Source organism: Rhinolophus sinicus, linkage group LG02 (assembly GCF_036562045.2).
Source record: "Rhinolophus sinicus isolate RSC01 linkage group LG02, ASM3656204v1, whole genome shotgun sequence".
In the NCBI taxonomy this organism is placed as follows: Eukaryota; Metazoa; Chordata; class Mammalia; order Chiroptera; family Rhinolophidae; genus Rhinolophus; species Rhinolophus sinicus.
Window position 1 is genome coordinate 68,297,268 of NC_133752.1, and position 23,942 is coordinate 68,321,209.

The following is a 23,942-nucleotide window of genomic DNA, read 5'->3' on the forward strand; positions in this document are numbered from 1 at the left end:
GAGTTGAGTCTCATACATGAAGGAGACAAACATGAAAGTTAATAAACACAAAACTTGAAAGGGCTGAGAGAGAAACAGAATAGTATAGGAGCCTGATGAAAGATATAATTGATGTCGATTAATCATAGTTTTGTTTTTATGCCTTTCTACATCTCATTTCTTAGCATAGTACTAGGCACATACAGGCACTTGATAAATGTGTTTGAATGAATGGATGATTGGATGGAGGGAGAAAAGGAGGAATGGATGGATGGACGGATGGTGAGTAAATGGGGTGTGTTGGTGAGTGAGTGGGTGGATGGGTGGGTGAGTGAATACATAAATTAAAAACAAATTGACAACTTAGGAAAAAAATCCTTTGACAGGTCATGTGTTCTTATTATAGGTTTGGAAAGCTGGTCAGTGTAGTTGGAATGTATGATAGAAAATCATTACCATATCCGAATATTCAGAAAGGCTGGATACAACACTACAGATAATGAAACATAAAGTTAAAGGGCCAGCTAATTGTTTCCCTATGGGTATACACACCCAGTTTACTTTACCTCATTTATTTATTTGTGCTCATGCTTAGCTCAAGCATTATTTCTTCAGAGATAACTTTCCAGGTCTCCAATCCCACATACAATTCAAGTCAAGATAGCTGTTAAAGACCTTCACAGAATCATGGACTATTACTTCATACCATTGGTCTCAGCTTGTTCTTAAATACACAACAATTTGTGTGTGATTTTTTTTTTTTTTTTTTTTTTAGATTCATGCCTATCTTCCCCAGTAGAATACAAACCAAACAGAAGAGTGGGGCCCCATCTGGTTTTGCTTTCCAGCGATAGTTCTGACACCTAAGATAGCGCTTGGCATGTTGAAGGTGCTAAATAAATATTTGTCGAAAAAGCAGAGAAACACACCTGTCTCACTAACAGACGCACTGTGAATATGCACGAAATAATTCTTTTAGAAAGTTCTATAAATGTTTGCTTTTTAAAAAAAAGTTTTGTACTGTTCATATATAGACACTATATATATTTCTTTCAAGAAAAATAATTACAAAACACAAGAACAGATACAAGGTATAAGGAATTTTATGTATAGGTAACAAATTTATGAGATTTATGCATCATATAAGGCCAAGAACTCTTCGTTGCTGCAAGTTCATCGTAAGTTCGACAAAACCAATTACCATATTCCAGGGTATCATTTTGCATACGAATATCATTGTTGATTTCTAGAGTTACACTTTTAACTCATAACCATAAATAAAAGAAATAAAAACATTTATATAGATATGGAATTAGTACTACCTATGTATAATGTGCAAACTTGTTTTTCCCTCATGAATTTGGGCCAAAACGTGCACACCATACATGGCAAAATATGGTAATACCCATTTCTTCTTTCTCCTAGTTTAGGACCAATGGATAAAAGTGAGGCACTGATCATTATGGCATCAGAATTGACAGGCCCATTGAAAGATGGTCCTGTCAATCTGTAACCTAATTAATTTATGATCCTTTCCTGCCCCTGACACCATCCTAGACTTTGGAGAAGCCCATCTGAAGGAGGGCTGGCTCTGCAAGACACACCTACCCCAAGTGTTTCCTCATCATACCTAGGGGAGTGCCCAAAGTAAAAGAACACATCCCCTGAGTTTGGAGACTTGAGCATCATGGACCAATGAATGTTACTTAGGAAACTCACAAGAAATAATGGGTGGGACCAGATGCCAGAGGGTTACTCTACATCTGTGCACATAGAAACAATGAGGCCAGAGGAAAGGAGAACCCCTCCCCTCCATAACAGGCAAACCTTTGGTAAGCATCCTTTTTCCAACCACTAGCTTGCAGCGCAGTATGTGGCAAATGAATATGGGAAACAAGAGAAAATGAAATATGGAAGCTTGTTCTTCCAGGTGGTATAACTCACGCAAATCACTACCCTGCATTTCTGCTAAGTATCCGATAGCTGATACAGAATCTTTCCTTTGTAGGAACTGGGAATAATATAAAAGAATACAAAAACCACAGGTTCACACCATTCAAGAGGCTCTGATATCATAATGTCCAGGTGGAGACTACGGGAACCCAGACATTTGTATTCCTGGCCTGGTTCCCCTCACTGCTGCTCAGTCCCCTCCCAGTCCAAGCCCCTTTCAACATCAAAACAACCCTCATCACGTGAATCTGCAGAAGGCATAAAATGTGGCATAAGCCTGAGAAAAAAATAGGAGATCCATTCGTACAGGGACATCTGCTCTTAATTCAAATATGTTTGGCTTAGGAGAGCTTCCCCTATCTTACTGTAACGGCTCAGCATCCTGTGACTTTATGTTCAACTTCTTGGAGCTTAGATTTACCCATAAACCCATTGTTCAATTCCTGAGCACTCACTGCGTTCCAGGCACAATGCTAAGCACTTTATATGCATTATCTCAATTCTCACAATCTATGTGCTTAGAATAAATACCCAATTATAAAGGTGAGGAAACTGAGGCTCACAAGTACCAATCTCTTGCCCAGATTCACACAGCTAGTAATAGAAGGAGCTGAAATTCAAACCCAAGAAACTTAACTCCAAAGCTTGCACTCAACCATCACAACCATGTCAGCTAAGAAAAAGGAGAAAGATCTGGAAAAACCTTTTTAGACAAAGAGAGTACAGGTTGTCCCATTTTGGCTCTATTTAGTATGTAAGAAAATCAGTTGAGTAGTAATCCTGTTTCATTTTGGGAAAGCTTTTCCCTCAAATCCATTCTTATTAAAGAGAGAGCCCTGAATACCCCACTCCTGAGGCCAACTGAAGACATCCTTAGTAATTACCAATGAATGTGGTCACAGAGAAAGGGCAAAATAGGGCTTTTTCAAGAACTTTACTGAAATGTAACCTTTGTTTCCACTCTAGATGCTTGTGGTAGCTAGTTTCTAAAGATCGTCCTCCTGATTATCCCTCTTAGTATATCGTAGTGTAGCCACACTGAATCTGCACTGGGCCTGTGAATGACTCTAATAGAATATGTCAGAATGTGTGTGATTTCCCAGGCTGGGCCCTGAGAGATCTGCACTTTCCTCTCTCTTCACTTGGAACATTTTTTTCATGCAGCCCACTCACCAAGCTTTAAGAAGCCCACATAGCGGAAAACCGAGGTGTTCCTGTCAACTGCTGAGCTTGCAATAAAGGGCCAGCATCTGTTGTCAGCCATGTAACTGCACCAACTTGGATGGTCCAGCCCAGTCAAGTACCAGATGATTACAGCCCAGATAAATATCATGGGAAACAGAAGAATGGTCTTCCAGCAATGGCCTCGGCTAAGTCCAGTCTACCCACAAAGTTGTTATAGATAATAAAAGCTTATTATTTTGTGCCATTAGGGCTCGGGATGGTTTGTTGCACGATGGTGACTGGAACACAACTCCTCTCTGGCCCCTGTGTTTCTGCAACAGAAATGTCATTATTTTTATCATCCATCCATTAGGGAAGGCTTCTCTTGCAACATCATTTGTTTCCTTTGTTGTGTTTTCCTTGCTGAAAAGGTAAAGTTAAAAAAAATCCTAAAGCAAAATGTAATTACTATGTTGACTGACCATTCCACAAAGAGCTTATATATAAATATTATGTTTCAAATGGAAGCTATTTGGAATTAGCCTCAATCGTTTAGCAAACAAAAAACCTCCAATGACTAGCTAATAGTGAAAATGGAAAGCTGGCGGGTAATCAGGAATTTAGAGGGAAAAAAAATGTTTATCTTGTGGTCCTTGTCACAGCTTAAAACTCAATTTGGGCTAATGTCTATAAATGGAGAACAGCTATTAACAAATCAATTAACTAGGGCCTTGTTGGTTTTTCCAGTGTCAACTATACTATCTGTTTGCATGATCTGAAGTATCCTTAGATTATTTACAATCATTCCTGCTACCCAACAAAAGAAAGTAAGGTTGAATCTCACACGTACATGAGAATTAGGGGATAGCTTTTATCCTAGATGTTCAGTCTCAGGCAATATTTTCAGAGACTGAGCCTTTTCTTCAATACAAAGTGTCTTTCTAAAGTTCATAAATGACAAACTTTCATTAAAAATTTTTCAGAAGAGGATAAATGTGGTCAAAACTACATGGTGATGGAAGGAGAACTGACTCTGGGTGGTAAACACACAATGTGATATATAGATGATGTATTACAGAATTTTACACCTGAAATCTATGTAATTTTACTAACCATTGTCACTCCAATAAACTTTAAAAAAAATTTCAAAGAGGGAAATAATTAATTTGGTCCGAGAAAATATAATCTCTATATCCACAGACATTTGTTCAGAATCAAGAGACAAGGGTATTTCTTTATGTTCAATTTTCTTTTTCCAGTAATTATTTTCTTACATAAGGTTTGAGAAAAACAATCTCCACTCCTGGAGGGAAACTGAAGTGGGGGACAAATAATCACTCTGCTCAAAAGTGGTACCTATCTCAAAAGCACACTGTCTCTTATCAATACATAAGTCAAGGTTATTTTTCTTCATTCTACAGCTCAATCTCACCCTAATTCTGTATCTGATCATTTTTATTCCACTTTGTTATAAAAGAACCCAGGTTCCATTTTTAGTTTGAGAAAAATAGAAAATTCCCTTTCTCTAGCAAGCTGAAAAGCAGTTCTTGTCACAAAATAATTACCTAATTAAAGTGCTCAATTCAATCAGTTACCAAAAGTCCAACTAAATCAAGCTGCCAACAGAAATATATTTGATAAGAAGGAGAGTTAGTGAATAGATAGACACAAAGCATGAAGATCATGCTCTCCATTAAACTTAGGGAAGAAGTTATTTATTCTTTCCTTTAAAAGATGCTATATCTTCCTAATGAAATATTGTTTCTTAATATGCTAATGAAGCTACATATCTGGCAGTGAGAATGTTAATACATTACATGCTAAATCAGCTGAGCTGGATGTTTCCTTTGTCAATGACCTTCCAGCCATGGGTTCACGAAAGGCATTGATGACGAGTCTATCATAAAACCTCCTTGGTCCTTTTCCCTTACAGTGGGGTGGTAGTGGCAGTGGTCATTCGGTGTGAATGAACATATGAACGATGAAAAGAATGCCAAACTTAGAGCAGGACAGACGTGCTAGGCCTCTTTGACCAAAGAAAGACATCTGTCCACTTCCTAATCAGAGAGCCTCTTTTCTCTCTTTCTTTGAGTTCTGTGGTATTTCTTTATAATGCTCACAACATTTTTTCTATAGGCTGGAATCCTGGGCTTTTCTTATCATTTCTACTTTCAATTTAACCTACTGTTTGTTTCTGCATTGAGAGGAACATCCAGGGCACCCATCATTTCCGCCCTGCTCTGCCCGAGTTCCTGCTCCAGGGGCGGAAATGAAAATGTGAAGAACAGGAAAAAAAGAATATTGAACGGGACATGTCAGGCATGGTATCTACAACTAGCCAGTTGAGAGAGTAAGTACGCTGGAGAAAACACACCTAAAAAAAAATCACTAGAGAGGTTTCTGAAGTCAATAAAACAAGACTGCAAAGAGTCAATCCCCGGAGCCTCACTGACCCTATTTCTGGTTCCTGTCTGCATGTAACCTTATATCTTTATAATATTTCTTTTTTTTCTGAAGTTATCTGAGTGAGTCTTCTACAGATGTGTGATAGTCTCCCACCTGTGAAACAACATTACAAACACAACTAGTCCCTGTCTAGAGCCTACTCAAAATTTAAAACAGCTATTCCTGAGAAATTCGGAAAGTTTACAGAAATTCATAAAATATCTACTTTAAATTGTATGCACTATATATCTTTCTCAAAATAGTTTATAATTTTTACATTCACGTTATGACGACAGTTTCGGTAGACAGTTGTGGTAGATATTTGACACTAATAAAGTAGAGACTTGATTTAAAGGATTCCACCTTCATGCTTTTGAAACCACAACAGAACCTAAAAATTTCTCCCCAGAAGGATGAATGTATGTGCCAAGTTTTCTAATGTCAAAGAGAATTTCGTGACTTAGTCTGACTGGCACTATCATTCATATCTTTTTAAATATACCAATGTATTTTTACAAATCCAAAATATCTTTGGGAAATTTCTGTGAGATTATTTCTTACTTTACCTGAGAGCCCTTTGAAGTCAGTGGGAGCTTTGAGCTTGAATCAGCCCCATGGAGTGAGAAACCAGAAGAGAAATGGGGCCAAAACAAAAATATCCAAACATATAGAGTGAGGCTTTCCTATCTATAATGTGTACCAAAGGGCTGAGCTCAGAAACTGTTCTAATGACAGAATTCTTCAAGGAAAAAAAATAATAATTCCAAAGCGTGGCCAACAGCTAGCCAAAAGGAGAAAATCGGTAATTTAAAATGAATTTTAATGAACACTAATTCCATGTTCCATGAATGTTATAAAATTTGTTGGAAAGAGGAAGACTTAGCCTTCATTGTAGTTAAAATACAAAGTTGTTCAGAAAGCATGATTTTAAACGTAAAAGATCCTCTCATTTCCCCTCCCAATTTTCTATTTCCATCTCATCCCTACTTATAGCTAAAACTTCACCGTTAGTAATTCCTTTCGGTTAGTCCCCCTTTGGTGATCTTTTATAAGGCAAATTTTCTAGGAACAACGTGCTGGGCTCTTGGGGACAGGGGCACTTTGGGTGGTACTCGGAATAGTAAATGATGAATGGTGAGCAGTAAATGGGCTGAATGGTGTCTCCTCGAAAAATTCTTACATTGAAGCCCTAACCCCTAATGTGACTTTATTTGGAAACAGGGCCTCTAAGGAGGTAATTAAGGTTAAATGAGAACATAAGGGCGGGGCCCTGATCCCACAGGATTTGTGTCCTTATTAAAAGAAACATCAGTGAGTCCTCCTCTGTCTCTCCTTGCAAACACAAAGAGGTCATGTGTGCACATGGCAGCTACCTGCAAAACAAGAGAAGAGACCTCAGAATGAAACCTACCTTGCTGGCACCTTGATCTTGGACTTCCCTGCCTCCAGAACTATGAGAAATAAATATTTGTTGTTTAAGCCACTCAGTCTGCTGCATTTTGTCTGAGTTGATTAAGACAGGTGATAATAAGGCAAGGAGAAGTATCTTATAGAGCAGAGTGAGGGGAGGACTCCCTTAGCAGTGCACGTAACAGGTGTAGAAAATGTGTTTGAAAAATGCAGTTATCCTTCCAGAGAGTAAGTTTCTTCATTCTCCTGCTGTCTTTCCTGAAGTCATGTTGGAATCACTATTAAGAATGCCTCTCCAGGCCATATCACACTCTACTCATTGAGAACCTCTGGAGTCTACTCACACTATGGGGCTTTGGTATAATAAAGAATCAATATTTGGTCTTTGTCCACAGTTCCTGGAAGGGAGCTCATAAAACCCTTAGAACTTCCTAAGTAATGTGTGTCTAATGTATGCTAATGAGATGACACTTGGCAAAGAAGCCCCTTGATAGCTAGCTTCAAGATGGGAGCTGGTCATGACAAAAGCCAACTAGATGATTAGAGGGTTAAAGTATTCAGCTCTCCCTCCTGGCCTCTAAGGAAGAGGAGAGATTGAATTCACATACCAATAGCCATTGATTTAATCAATCACACAATAAGGTAATGTGGAGAAAAATCCCTAAACAATAGAGTTTGGGGAGATTCCAAGTTGGTGGGCATATCCGTGTGCTGGGAGAGTAACACAGCTCAACTCCACTGAACCAGAGGTTCCTATGCTTGTGAGCCTTCCAGATCTTACCCTGTGTATTTCTTCATCTGGCTGTTCACTTATATTCTTCATAATAAACTGTAATAGTAAGAACAGAACTTTCTTGAGTTCTTTGAGCCATCCTAGTGAATTATCGAAACTGAGGGGTACCACAGGAACCCCTGAAGTGGTAGTTGGCCTGGCAGAAGTGTAATCGCCTGAGAAACTTATTATCAGATGGTATCTAAAGTTGGAGCAGTCTTGTGAGACTAGCCCTTAACATGTGGGACCTGCACTAACTCTTAGAGTTAGTGTCAGAATTGAATTGTTGGACATCAGTTGATATCAGAGACTTAGTTGGTATGTGGGAAAATGACACCTAGAGCTCTGACTTATATGTGACAGTTCCATTTTGGGAACAGATTGTATCAAGAATAGACACTTAACCCAAGCGGGGTCAATCAGATTTTCTTTCAAGTGACTGTCTAAAAACACTAGGAAATTTTAATTGGCCTTGTAAACTGATGACATAAAGACTCAGAGTTGTACCATCTCTATGCTCTACCCTATGCATGTGGCACCAAAAAAAAAGCAGTCTATAGTCAGAAAGCAATAAAGCAAATACATGAAAGGAAGACCCTGTGGCTTCAGACAGACAGAAAGAGTGAAACACACAGGGTGGTTGCCTTAAATCCTGCCAACTTTCCAATTCCAGGGTTCCCTCCCTTGTGAGACCTGATGGCAGTTCCTGGTTTTGAGTTTCCTGAGTTCTCACATATTCTTATAATAAAACTTCTTCCTTTTTGTTTAAGTTTATAAAGGTTTATGTCCTTTCAAACAAAGTCCTAAGATGATGACTAGAATTAAAATAATAGTGATGATGATGATGATGATTATGTGAAGAACTAATATCTAATGTGTTCATACTATGTTCCAAACTCTCTCCAAAACACTATACTAAAAATTAAACACAATGTTAATTGGTAGCATGAAAACAGTTTGAGAACATAAAACTTATTGGTAAAGGCAAATATATAGTTAAGTTCAAAATACACTAATATTGTAACTCTAGTATAAAGGTGAAAACACAAAAGTATCCAAAATAACTATACCTACAAAACTTGTTAATTTTGTACACATTGCAAAAAGATGCAAACTGTGGTATAAAAAAAAATGGCAGTGTAAAAATGTAGAGCTTTGGATAGATTTGAAGTTGTTATCAGCTTAAAATAGACTGTTATCAATATATCTTTAGGTAAGCTTCAGGTAACCACTAAGCAAAAACCTATAGTAGGTACACAAAAGAGAGAGGAATGAAAAGACAAAGAGAAAGGAATCAAAACATACCTTATAGAAAATCATCAAATCACAAGGGAAGAGAGCAAGAGAGGAATAAAAGGAGGGACGATAGAACTAGACAACAGCCAGAAAACAACAAAACAGCAATAGTAAGTACTTACCTATTAATAATTATTTTACATGTAAATGGACTAGGTATTCCAATCAAAAGATGTAGAATAGCTAAGTGAATTTTTAAAAAGCAACCATATACTGCCTACAAGAGACTCACTTTAGCTTTAAGTACACATATACAGTGAAAGTAAAAGGATGGAAAAAGATATCCCATGCAAATGGAAACCAAAAACATAAGGGGTAGCTATGCTTTTATCAGACAAAACAGACTTCAAGCCAAAAACTCAGGAGACAAAGAAAGTCATTATGTAATGACAAAGAGGTCAATTCATCAAGAGGATATAATAATTACAAATATTTATGCTCCCAATATCAGAGTACCTAATATATAAAGCAAATATTAACAGATCTGAAGGGAGAAATAGATAGTAATAGAATAACAGTAGGAGACTTCAATACCCCCACTTTCAAGAATAAATCAGAGAGAAAATCAGTAAGGACACATTGGACTTAAACTATACAGTAGACCACATGATTCTATCAGACATATACAGAACATTCCATCCAACAGCAGTAGAATATATGTTCATCTCAAGAGCACATGGAATATTCCCCAGGATAGATCATATGTTAGACCACAAAACAAGTCTTAATAAATTTATGAAGATTGAAATTATATCAAGCACCTTCTCCAACCACAATCATATGACATCACAATCAATTACAAGAAGAAAACTGGAAAATTCACAAATATATGGAGATTAAACAACATGTTCCTGAACAATCAATGAGTCATAAAAGAAATGAAAAGGGAAATCAAAAAAGGTCTTGAAAAATTTCACCTCACAACTATCACCCTGTATCTGTTTATTAGAACAGCTATCACCAAAAAGATAATACTATTAGGTTGATGCAAAAGTAATTGTGGTTTTTACAATTACTTTTAACTTGTTAAACCGCAATTACTTTTGCACTAACCTAATACATAACAACTGTTGGCAAGGATGTGGAGAAAAGGGAAGCCTTGTGGACTGTTGGTGGGAATATAAATTGGTGCAGCCACCATGGAAAACAGTATGATGGTTCCTCAAGAAATTAAAAATCGAACTACCATATGATCCAGCAATCCCACCTCTGGATATATATTCAAAGACAAGAAAACCAGTATCTCAAAAAGATATCTGCACTCCTATGTTCACTGCAACATTATTCACAACAGCCAAGATATAGAAACAACCTAAGTGTCTTTCTTAATGGATAAGAAAAATGTGGTATATAAGGTCTGACAATTAAGTTCGTGAACCCATCCTAGAAAAAGTGCTGTATACCTCATTCTGAATATCACTATGATCCACCTTCAAAGTACTCCCCTTGGGAAGCTATGCACCAATGCCAGCACTTAGTCCACCCATCAAAGCAATTTTGAAACTCTTTCTCTGGAATGGCCATCAGAGCTGTCATTGTATTATCTTTGATGTCCTGAATGCCATCAGAATGTGTTCCTTTCAACATTTCCTTTATCTTCGGGTAAATAAAGAAGTCATTGGAGGAGCCAGACCAGGTGAATAGGGAGGGTTTTCCAATACAGTTATTTGTTTACTGGCTAAAAACTCCCGCACAGACAGTGACATGTGAGCTGGTGTATTGTCGTGATGCAAGAGCCATGAATTGTTGGCGAAAAGTTCAGGTTGTTTTTGTCTAAGTTTTTCACGCAGACTTTTCAGCGCTTCAAAATAGTAAACTTGGTTAACCTGTTTGTCCAGTTGGTACAAATTCATAATGAATAATCCCTCTGATATCAACAAGAGGTTAGCAACATCATTTTGACTATTGAATTGGACTGACAGAATTGTTTTGGTTATGGAGAATTGGCTGACTTCCATTGTGCACTTTGACGCTGTTTCAGAGTCATATTGGTACACCCATGTTACATCACCAGTGATAACATGCCCCAAAGGGTCTTGCCTCTCCAAAAGGTCTTGGCAAAATTCGACTGTCCTTTGCTTTTGTTTTGTTCATCAATGAGCTCCTTCGGGACCATTTTTACACACACCTTTCTCATGTCAAGATTTTCAGTTAAGATTCTCCTGTTTTTCTATCAATGTTTACTTGCTCTGCTCTGCTTCTCATAGTCAGCCAATGATTTGGACACACAGTTGACAAATTTTTGCAATGTTTTCATCAGTTCTGCTCACTACTGGCAGCACTAACCTCTCTTCATCAGTGACATGTTCTCTCTCCTCAGAAAAACATTTAATCCATTTGGACACTGCTGTTTGTTCATGGCATTATCCCCATAAACTTGGACTAACATGTCCCTGATTCACTTTTGCCACATCCAACAAGAAATTTAAGGTTTGTTCATTGCTCTAATTCAAGCTCAGACAGTCTCAAGATGGTACACAGAAACATGCAACAACAGTAATGAACACCACTCAGCAAAACACCGCCACACGTTGACATGAACACAGCTGTGAGACACTGATACACTGAGGTTATGAAATCTTACTGAGCTGTTTGTACAGTGCTGCCAATGTAAGCGTATGATGGCAAGTTCCCAAAGTTAACTGTCATACCTTCGTATATACATATATACACAATGGAATATTATTCAGTCTTTAAAATGAAGGATCCTGCCATTTGGGACAACATGGATGAAACTGGAGTGCATTATGATAAGTGAAATAAGCCAGACAGAAAAAGATAAATACTGCATGGTGTCACTTACATGTGGAATCTGAAAAGAAAAGAAAAGAAAAGAAAAGAAAAGAAAAGAAAAGAAAAGAAAAGAAAAGAAAAGAAAAGAAAAGAAAAGAAAAGAAAAGAAAAGAAAAGAAAAGAAAAGAAAAGAAAAGAAAAGAAACAAAGAGTAGAAAGTAGAATGATAGTTACCAGGGGCCTAAAGGGATGAGGGAAATAAAAAGAGATGCTGATAAAAGGGTACAAGCTTTCAATTATAAGATGAATGTGGTCTGAGGGGCTAGTGTACAACATGGGGACTATGGTTTTAAATACTGTATTGAATAACTGACATTTACTAAGAGAGTAAAACTTAAGTGTTCTCACCAAAAAAAAAACAAAAAACTAAACATATGAAGTGATGAATGTTACCTCAACGATGGGAATCCTTTCACATGTATACATATATCAAATAATCACATTATGCACTTTATATATATTATAATTTTAGTTAATTATACCTCAATAAAGCCAATTTTTAAATTAATAAAACTTTTATTGATCTTGATTTTTTTTCAATCCAAGGTCTCATCAAAAAATTGCACATTGCATTTGGTTGTCATTTCTCTTTAATCCAGACTAATTCCCCCTGCTTTTTTTAATCATTCAAGATATACCTTCATTTTAATTATCACCAAAAAAATAAATGCTGCCATTAATAATTGTAAAATGCCATCAATTGTAAGATGAATCCTGTTATATGTTGAAATTTGATGTGTTAAAATGTGAGGGGAAAAGGTGCCTTTTAGAACCAATGAAATATGGTATTTCTCTCTGAATTGGATATAAAAAGAAAGTTGCAGGTAATAATCAAAAGTTTGGAAAACATGTCCAGTAAGAAAAGGATGATAAAAACTGAGAGTACCTAGCTGGAAGAATAGGTGAAAAGGCAATTTTATAATAAGCTTTAAATTTATGAAGAATTTGTAAATGCAAGAGGGTGACAAGATTTTATCACATTCTAAGAAAACAGAAAGCACATGGGCTTCAATCATAAAGCAAGAGCTCTAACTTAGACAGAAGTAATTTTTTTCTGCCCAGAAATACCCTTAAAAAATTATTAAGAATGGTTGGGTTCTCCAGAGACGTGATCAGAATAGGCTAAGCCAGGAAGTGGGCTTTTAGGCAAAATTTTTTGAGCAAAGCTATATGGCCTACTGCGACTGGGAACAAAAGGCATTTTGGAGGTAAAATGTCAAGTGCTAACGCAGGGAAGTCATGATAAGTAAGTCTGAGACATGACAGTAATTTGTTAGAAGAAGAAAGTCCAGAGTATCATGAGAAATGTGTTTGTTAAGATTAAAAATGGAAGAACCAGAAGGTTATTGACAGAGGAAGGAGAAGTCAAGGGTCAGTAAAAGACTATGGAAGCCAGACAGATGTGTCTGTGATGGTGACAGTATATAATGTGAAGTCACTCTTGATTTGAGAAACTATTGTGACCAAAAAAATAAACCACATTTAATGAAGCTTTTTATTCCTAGCACTGTGTAGGTTGGCTTGGAAAAGTTAAGAGCAAGGTTAGGGAGACCAGCTAGAGTCACTGCAATTGAACAAGCCTTACTTACCATGGACCCAGTAGGTAACCATCCACCTCCTAGACCCCTACATAGACAGCGGAAGCCTGAAAATCTGCCATTAGAACATTTTTCTCTGACTTTCAGTAAACCCACTAAGCTATTGTCCATCTTTTAAAACAGGATGCTTATATTTCCTTCCTAAACAAAGATTAAGATAGAGTGGGTGGTTAAGATCTTTCAGACACAGAGAGCCCAAGGAGAGTAGAGGCTGTAGATTCCAAAGCCAGGCTTTATCTACCTAAGAATTTTGCCTACTTCTGAGCACCACGATGGAAATAAAAACAAAGCAGCTTTTCCTTGTTTTTCTCATACTAGTGGAAACAAGGTATTGTAACTAAGGTTCCATGCTTACTGGAAACCTTTATTAGTTGTAAGGTCAGGTCAATCTCAACAATATGAAGCATGTTCCAAAATCTATTATCTAAAATATAATTCAAATCTCAGCATCACGCTTCTTTAATTTTCAATAATGAGCATTTGGTGTTCAAGAGTATATAGCGTTGTAAATTGACGCAGCTAATAACCCTAAGAATTAGCTCCTTTGAAGCCAGTGACAAGAGTGCCCTCTCAGGCTTTTTTTTTTTCTCCTGACCTTGACGTTCCACAACTGCAAATATTGCTGATGCCTTTAATTTTCTAGATTATAGTTCTCCTTTAAGTGATTCCAAAGAACAGACACCTCTCTTTGGAAGCAGCCTCTGATTAAATACACCACCTTCATCAATTCACCAAAATCACTGAAACATTCTGCCCTTGACCCAAGAACCTGGATTCACTTACAGGGAGATAATGAAAGGAAGAGGGGAGAGGAGGATTCAACACTACAGTAAAGGTACCCTAAAAGTACGACCAACATCAGACATTGTTTAATTTATCAATGAGTTTACAGATGAGGCTGGCCCTTCTTGGGTTCTTTTTTACATCTGTGCCTCTCTCACCGGAGGCATTTGGTAAATGTGTATTGGCCTAAGGAAAAGCCTCACCTTTCCACATTACCCAGAGAGGGGCCCATGTGGTGTTGTTCTCGGTTCCCACATAACTTAAAGGGAAACTTTCACAATGTCTGGAGTCTTGATGTCATACAAATAAAGAAGGAGGATGTCCTCAAATTCCTTGCAGCAGGAACTCACTTAGATTGAACCCACTTTGGAAGTCAACCAACTTTGACTTCCAAATGGAACAGTACATCTACAAAAGGAAAAGTGATGGCATCTACATAATAAATCTAAAGAGAACCTGTGAGAAGCTTCTGTTGGAAGCTCATGCCATTGTTGCCATTGAAAACCCGGCTGATGTCAGCGTCATATCGTCAGGAATACCGGCCAGCGAGCTGTGCTGCAGTTTGCTGCTGCCCCTGAGCCACTCCTATTGCTGGTCGTTTTACTCCTGGGATCTTCACTAACCAGATCCAGGCAGCCTTCTGGGAGCCGAGACTTCTGGTGGTTACCGATGCCAGGGCTGACCACTGGCCTCTCACAGAAGCATCTTATGTTAACCTGCAGCCCACCGCTCTGTGTAACACAGACTCTCCTCTGCGCTATGTGGACACTCACTTGTAACAACGAGGGAGCTCATTCAGTGGCTCTGATGTGGGGATGCTGGCCCGGGAAGTTCTGCGCATGCGTGGCACCATCTCCCATGAGCACCTGGGGAGGTCATGCCTGTTCTCTACTTCTACAGAGATCCTGATGAGATTGGAAAGGAACAGCAGGCCGCTGCTGAAAAGGAGGGATTTCAGGGCGAATGGACTGCCCCAGCTCCTGAGTTCACTGCTGCTCAGCCTGAGGTCGCAGACTGGTCTGAAGGCGTGCAGGTGCCCTCTGTGCCTACTCAGCCGTTTCCTATGGAAGATCAGCCTCAGTCTGTCTCCGAAGACTGGTCCTCAGCTCCCACTGCTCAGGCCACAGGATAGGTAGGAACAACACGCTGAGTGGTCTTTAACTGTTCTTCTATCACCAGAGGCTCACAAGGATGTGCAAGAGAGGACTCAACCTGGAGCAGCGGCAACTGGGTTCTTGTCTCTGCACAAGAACCAAGAATTCAAGAGCAAGACAGATGCAGAAAAGCAAAGGCGATTTATTGAAAATGCAAGTACACCCTTGAGAGGAAAAGTACAGGCAGACTCAGAGAATGAGTGGTTCTACCGAGGAAGTCACGATCAGGGGCTTTTGGTGATGTCCCATTGACGTGGTTAATTCATCTCCTCCCTCTAGAAGGGACCCTCCATTTCCCGTATTTTCTCTCTTACTTGGTTCCTACGGAACTGTCATGGCATCGGATGCATGATGGGAGTCACAGTAACCACAGTGCAAATGACATTAAAATTAGCTAAAGGTCAGGTCCCCAGTCATAGGGACCAGCCTTGCTGCGTGACACTGGTTCTTGTTTTTCTCTGGCTGCAGGGGCTGGAAACAGTCACCTGTTACTTGTGTAACCAGTGAGGCACCTCCCTTGGACCCTGGAGGCGGCTGTCAGTTTCCCAGCCTATCTATCCTACTTCACTTCCACAAACTCTTAAATAAAATGGAAATAAGGCTGACACAAAATAAACAGTTTCTAAAAATAATACTAATCCTCTAAAAAGCATCAAGGAGTTTTAAGGTATATTCCAAAACACAGTCAGTGCCCACAGTCTTCTCACTGAGGAGCACTCCTCAGAAGTTGCCACCAGCCCCTCAGATGCCCCACTCAGGTGTGGATAGAATCTGCCCCCACACTGTGCAAGTGTTGCCTTGAACACAATCTGCTCAGCGTTTTGGAATTCTTCCCCAGGGCAGAGCACGTCATCCACTCACAAAAGGAATACTTTCTTCATTCCAAATCTGAAAACAAAATGCATCCTCCCATTTCACTCTTCAGGGTCTTCTTTCTGCCCCCAAAGTAATTTTGAGGCACTCCATTTCATTTCCATGACAGCAGGTTTATGAATATTTACCGATAGCACGCCATGACTACAGGAAAGCCCCAGGAGGAGGCTCAACTTCACTGCATTAGTTTTAACAATAAGGAAAATTTCAAAGGAGCCAAGGTGCCTTCCTTAGCTCATTACAAATAACATGCCATTGCTTAAAGATCTCAAAGTAAATGACTGAAACAATAAGATATAATACAGTTTTAAAAAGTGGGAAAAGTCATCTCCCTGTAGAAAAAATAGTAAAGAGTCCCAGAGGTTAGAAAAATAATTATGGGTCAGGAAGTAACTTAAGAAGGAAGTTACGATTGCAAACCGGTTACTTTCTCTTCCTGGGCCCACATTAGTCCTTGATCTGGGTCTTTAATGCGATTTTCATTTACATACACATTTCTTTTACCATGCAGATCCTACTTTCAGTTTGTTTTACCACAACTCCCATATTTTGAGTTATCTGGAATCCCAGGTAGATTTTTGCTACGTTCCAGGCATTTTGAATACTAGCTTTTTAGTAGCCTTTGTAGATTGAAAAGTATCCAAGAACCCCTATATTTCTATATAACAGTAAGATATTATTGTTGTTCTCTCTAAACACCAAGAGTGGAATTTAATAAACTAAAAACTAAATAATCCATCCATAAATGCAACATGTATGCACTGAGCACCTACTACATGCCAGGCACATTTCCAGGCCCTGGCTATTCAGCAGTGAACAACATAGAAAACTTCTTTTTCTCAAGTAGCTTAAATTGTATGTGGGGTGGGAGGGGGAGGCAGCCGCAGCATAAAAGACAATTAAACAAGACAGTAAGTAATACGTAAGATGGACATACGTGCTAAGAAGAAAAATAAAGCAGGGAAAGAAGTTAAGGACTACCCAGAAAGGACGGAGCAAGTAGGGGAGTAGTGATGACATCCCTGATATACTGACGTGCAAACAGAGACCTGAAGGAGATCAGCCTATACCAGAAGTATCCTCAGCATGACGGAGACTAGCAGTACCGGAGAAGCTAATATGGGCCTGCACCAAGGTGGGCAACGAGAGGCTGGCAGGAAATGGGGTCAGAAAGAACAAGGGGCCAGACAGGACTGGGCTTTGCAACCACAGTCTGGATCTGTGTGGCTGGAACTCAGAGCGGGATGGAAGCCACTGGAGGCCACTGAGTGGGGGAGAGAAGGAGCACTCTTATTTCCTGCTAATAACTTAAACCACCTGCAAGTAGTTACTATTACTAACCCTTGTTTTTTTTTTGGAGGTTTTGAAAAGCCTTACTCTAAAAACATAATTGTTTCAAAACTCATTCTTTACTCTTTCATGAACTGGGAAAGAGAGAAACTGGCTTCCATTCCGTTTCGGGGAACACACGATGGAATCCCAAATTCTACACGTTGATCTTCAAACAGAATTAATTGCTTTGGGAAAGAGAGCTCAGGCCTGCTGCATATACACTCTTCTCTTAGGCAGAAAGGTGGATGAATGAGATGGTCCATAAATGCCGACAGAAAACCTATTAGCGGAATCACATTAGATTAGCCAAGTAGTGTGATTGAGGGCATTCGAAAAACATGAAGTGCCAACATCAGTGGATTATGCATTAAACAGAGGTGAGCTACTAAAACCTAGAAGGACAAATGGAAATTCTTTCATTATTTAATATAAATTTATCCCTATTTCCTAAGCAACTACCGATTCCTTTGATCAGACAGAAGGAAAGCTGCTTACTGCCAGGTGAAGGTAGTTACTAAAGTAAAGATGCAGGCAGATATTTGAGGGTTTGATGTGCAAGTCCCTTGCAGAAATGACCTCCATTTGAGTCTGCCATTGTGCCCCGAATTAGGTATTCCTTTGGGCTAAGTTATTTCACTAAAAAGTCTTTACAAAGGCTGATAGCTCAGCTGCACATTAACTTCTCAGGCCCTGGTGACGCACACCAGCTTACTAAAACCTTGGCAGGCAGGGCCCTGAGGGAAAGTAACAGAAGCAGGCACTGGCCCAACAGCAGCACTTTTTTATCCTTTTATTAATAACAACATTTATTGAGCTCATACTATGTGCCCACTTCTAATATTACACCAGCCCAGAGGTAACTATTGTTCTCATTAAAGAGATTGAATAAATCTCCCAAGATCCACAGATGTAAGCAGTGATTCTGGAATTAAAACCTAGCACTTAACACATGCTTACCACATAGTTAATGCTCAATAAGCAATCCACAAATGAGTGAATTAATGAAAGAATGAAACCCAGATCTAATTCCAAAGCTCAGACTCTTAGCTATGTGCATTTATGCACTGCTTTATAGTTTTTAAGCATTGTCCCATATACTGTGGTGACTCTGGGTTAGAAACAACCCATAGTAGTATTTGATCCAATAAAGCACACTCTTGTAGGATACTTCCTCTTCTCCCACTTATTCTACATGACCCCAAGACAACATGGAGAGAACCTGGAACATGAGGAATCTACAGGGCAGGGTGCTGCCTTGTGGGGAGTGGAAAGGAAAAGGAGGAGGGCCAGCAGGCCATCACAGTGAGTTGCAGGAGGGCTTTGCACACGAAGGGCTAAGAGGACACATAAACATGAAGAAGTGCTGTGGTGATCAAAAGGGCGAGCCCCAGGGTCACTCACTCAGACTTGGGTTGGCCCCATCTCTTAATGACTGTGTGACTTAACCTTTCTGCACCTCAGTTTCTGCATATGTAAAATGGAGATCATTGTACCTCCCTTACTAGGCAGTTATGAATTCATGTGGGAAAACGTGTGCCAGGCACGTAGTGAGTGCTCAATAAAAGTTAGCTATCTTCATTATTAAAGAGTAAGATCGTAGTTCCCACTGACAAATGTCACAGTTTGACCTATGTTCCTCACTGGAGCCATAAACCACCATCGTTTCCACCCTTGCAGATCTTCATAAGAAATACGTATCTGACCTAAAGATTTGAAAATATTCAGCTTCCTGAAAGCAGGAAACACCCTCCAATACTAACATGTCCCAGTTTGTAAAACCCTGTCTGCGGAAGGTTGAAGCAAGCCTTCCTGCAGCAGTTTCCCCTTTCAGAAATTCTGTTTCATGCCCGTGTTAATTTCACAGTCCTTCGTGTTCTTTCTATTATTCATGAGTTCTCTGCAATTCAGTTTTACAAAGCAAAGGAAGGCAAACACAGGTACATTTTCCCTTCTGAAAACAAAACAGTATTAGCCTCTGTGAAACTGAAGGACTGCTGATCAAATGAGACCCGTATAGCCAGAGCAACTGGATTTAAGGCATTTCTTGAAGACAGCCCAAAGACAACATTTACATTTGGGGAACATTTTACATTGCCTTCCTCTTTGTAAGAGTGTATCAATTTGCTGAAATTTACTCTGCTGTTCTTTGTAACTCAGCTTCCCTCCCTTTACGATACCACTGTAAAAGCTGCATACAAAAGGGGAACCGTAAAGGAGAGCCCCCATCCTACTTCCGCTTGTCCTGCTTCCAGTAGGCCCTCCCAAACCACAATGATATCCCTGCAAAGTCTGAGTGTGTCAAATGTTTTTGGTCCTAATGGAATAACTTGACCAAATGGATTGTCATTACATTTTCTTCCAGCCCCTGTGGTGGCTGTACACTATACAATGGAACTCACGGAATGCCACATGCAAAAGGGTCACAGTGTATACGGGATCTTTGTGCAAACAAGAAAAAGTCACTCTTCTGATGGTGTAAAGCTTGACAAGCAGAGAGGGCTTTTTGCAAATTAAAAAAGTAATAATAAAAAATGGCCCCCTTCCTCAAGACTGACACTGTGTTGAAGCACAAGCTGGATTTTGGTCCCTACTCCTCCCTGTAGAACTATATGGCGGCTGTGTCCTCATGCACAGAACACAACAGCTCTCTGCCATCCTTCACACAGTATCTTCTTGCCTACACCTGGTTGGGAGGCTTTGCTGAGGGGACCTAGGGAGCAGCTGTCAAGCTTAGGGACTGGTGTGTAAACTCCTCATTTCATTCTGCAAGTGTAAAGAACTACCCAGCCTACTTTGCAGAAAGAGGGGTTGATTAGCTCATACTAAAGCGTAACAGACACAGTGTGATTTAAGCTTAGCAGCCCTCCGTTCTGGAACGCGTTTACTGCCGCAGACTAATGTATAAACATCCAGTCCCTCAGCTCCTATTTCTGGGGACACAGATAGCAAAGAGATTTTGAGAGTTTAACTGCTACAATCAAACACTTATATGGGCCAGATGGTTTTATCGGGGGACTCAGGACCTACCATACCCAGTTTATCATGTCTCACCCTGTGGTCCAGATAAGCCACTACGGCTGCATCTTCACGGAGATGTTGGCAGTGATGTGGCCATGGACCTATCACAGAGAAGGGAGCATTGCTGTTTGTTCCTTCACCCTGGTGGAAAGTGTCAAACATAAAGGACGATACCAGAAGTAGAAAGGGGAGCGTGTGATGCACAGATGTGTCCACCTCCAATTAGCTGGAAGTAACAGGCTCAGTAAAGAATTATCAGGAAACTAAGACCTGTATAAATCACCTGAAGTACCATCCTGATAGGAAGCAGAGATCTTTTCCTCACATGCCAACAGCTGGACCAGATTTATGGGACACACCTCCCTGTTCAGTGGAACTGAAAGGCTAGGTTGGGTATTTGAGACAGTTATCAGTGAGCAGACAATGTATTCCTACAGATGCAAGTATTAAAAGGGACACTCTCTCTTCAAAAGCCTCCATTGATACAAAGGGACACATTCCCCCAACTGGCAAGCTCTCCTTGGCAAGGCATAGTCTTTACACTGTTGCTAAAACTCATGAACTATTTTTCCACTCTACGAGGATAGCAAATAGTGGTCTCCACCTTTCTCATCATAAACATCCCTGAATCCAGAGTCCTTCTAACCACAAGGTGAAATTAGCCATCTCTCTTCCCCTTTTCTGCCTGGGCCTAGCCTCCTCTCTTAGATTTGTGACTGTCCTGTGAATGCCATTTAAGTTATTGAGTTAACAAATGACTTAAAAGAGCTCTCAGGAAGGACTGAAAACAGTGATGAGCATCATCTTGATTAGATTAAATGTTCAGTGTTCAGCTAAATCCTCTAAGCTAGGAGGTAAAATTAAGTTGAATGTTTTTTTTTAAAAAAAAAAAAAAAGAGAGAGAGAGAGAATTGAAATTTAGCTTTCAGAGTCAGCTATTAGGCACTGGTAATAAAGACAGAGATCAGATGGCCCTTTTGCCACCCCACATCTTTTTCATCATTCTCCTACGATGTGCCCATTTCTCCTTCTAGTACCTATAGCTGGGATTCAGCACCAAGGAAAAAACACAGGTACAAAACCCAAGTGACTGGGAATACATGTATGTATGTTCCTATCTATCTCTCATATTCCTCCTGTATAGCCCTTTCCTATCCCTCCCCTACCCTCAGAGCATGCATGGGTACACACATTCTCACCAGTGCACACACGTGTGTACACACACACACACACACACACACACACACACACACACAATTAGCCAGTGAGCACAAAAGTGGTATTCAAGTCCCTTATCCCTCAGTGAAGGAGAAATGGGGTTGCTAATCCAAAAAGCATTTTCAAATCTAGGCCTATTCTATGGAAACAAATGCTCTGGCCTGAAAACACCCTGTAATTCACTCTGCATTATTATCAGCAGATGAGAGGTTGTGATTTCAGCTCTCCTTCTGACTACCCTATAAAGTGGCATCCTCACTGATGTTCTGGCTACCCTGTTATTCTCAGAATGTTAAAACCATCCTCCTTGCCCCGATTTTGAAAATGGCCATTGAGATGCAAACAAAATTACTTTAAAACTTGCCATTCCAAAATATGGTTGTTGTGCTTTGTGGAATTTAACTACTTCCTCATGTAGGAAAAAAACAACATCAATCAATCAATCAAAACAAAAACGTCACATGTAATTAAGAGACTCATTTCCACTTGGATCCAAAAGGCTTCCACAAAAAAAAATACTCCTAGCCTCATTGTCTGCTCACTCACACTTCTCTCAGGAGCTCGCTCAGAAACAATCTTCAAGGTCGGCTATGCTGAGGCACTCCTGTTCAGACACCTTCCAAAGAACAAAAGAATGGGCCACTGAAACCTGATTTCCTCCACCTTTTGCAAAAATCTTCTGATTGACAATAAAGCACAGACTGTTAGTAAAGCTAAACTCATTTAATTAGAGTTATTAATTGGTCTGGAGCCAAGAGATAGTTATGAAAGGAAAAAATAAAAAGTTATTTTTCTCAGTACTAATCTAAGAATTAAAACACAACTTTAATATGCAAAAAATAATATCAAATTAAAAGGCTCCTGCACAGCAAGGGAAAAAAATCAACAAAATTAAAAGGCAATGTATGGAATGAGAGAAAATATATGCAAACCATATATCTGATAAGGGGTTAATATCTAAAATAGATGATGAACTCACACAATTCAATAGCAAAAAACAAATAATATGATTTAAAAATGGGCAAGGGCATTTTTCTTTTTTTTCTTTTTTTTAATTAAATTTATTGGGGTGACAATTGTTAGTAAAATTACATAGATTTCAGGTGTACAATTCTGTATTACATCATCTATATATCCCATTGTGTGTTCATCACCCAGAGTCAGTTCTCCTTCCATCACCATATATTCGATCCCCCTTACCCTCATCTCCCACCCCCCCACCCCCCGCCCCCGTTACCCTCTGGCAACCACTAAACTATTGTCTGTGTCTATGAGTTTCTGTTTCTCATTTGTTTGTCTTGTTCTTTTGTTGTTTTTGGTTTATATACCACATATCAGTGAAATCACATGGTTCTCTGCTTTTTCTGTCTGACTTGTTTTGCTCAGCATTACTCTCTCAAGATCCATCCATGTTGTCACAAATGTTCCTATATCATCTTTTCTTACTGCCGAATAGTATTCCATTGTGTATATATACCACAACTTCTTTATCCATTCATCTATCGAAGGACATTTTGGTTGTTTCCATGTCTTGGCCACCGTAAACAAAGCTGCAATGAACATTGGAGCACATGTGTCTTTATCTCTAAATGTTTTCAGATTTTTGGGTAGATACCCAGGAGAGGGATTGCTGGGTCATATGGCAATTCTATTCGTAATTCTTTGAGGAACCTCCACACTGCCTTCCATAACGGCTGCACCAGTCTGCATTCCCACCAACAGTGTATGAGGGTTCCTTTTCTCCACAGCCTCTCCAACATTTGTTATTATTTGTCTTGTTGATGATAGCCATTCTGACTGGGGTGAGGTGATATCTCATTGTGGTTTTGATTTGCATTTCTCTGATGATTAGTGATGTTGAGCATTTTTCATATGTCTATTTGCCATTTGTATGTCCTCTTTGGAGAAATGTCTCTTCAAGTCCTCTGCCCATTTTTCAATTGGGTTGTTTGTTTTTTTGTTGTTGAGTTGCATGAGTTCCTTGTATATTCTGGATACTAGCCCCTTATCGGAGGCACTGTTTGCAAAAATCTTCTCCCATTCAGTTGGTGGCCTCTTTATTTTGTCAATGGTTTCTTTTGCTGTGCAGAAGCTTTTAAGTTTCATATAGTCCCATTCGTTTATTTTAGCTTTTACTTCCATTGCCTTTGGAGT

General features: G+C 39.4%; 1 long non-coding RNA gene and 1 pseudogene across 1 annotated transcript in view; one reads left to right on the forward strand and one right to left on the reverse strand.

The window, feature by feature from the left end:
* LOC141568315 (uncharacterized) overlaps window positions 1-23,942 on the reverse strand; it is a 693,059-nt gene that overhangs the window by 557,417 nt on the left and 111,700 nt on the right. The window lies entirely within an intron of this gene.
* LOC109451672 (small ribosomal subunit protein uS2) lies at window positions 14,424-15,343 on the forward strand (annotated as a pseudogene).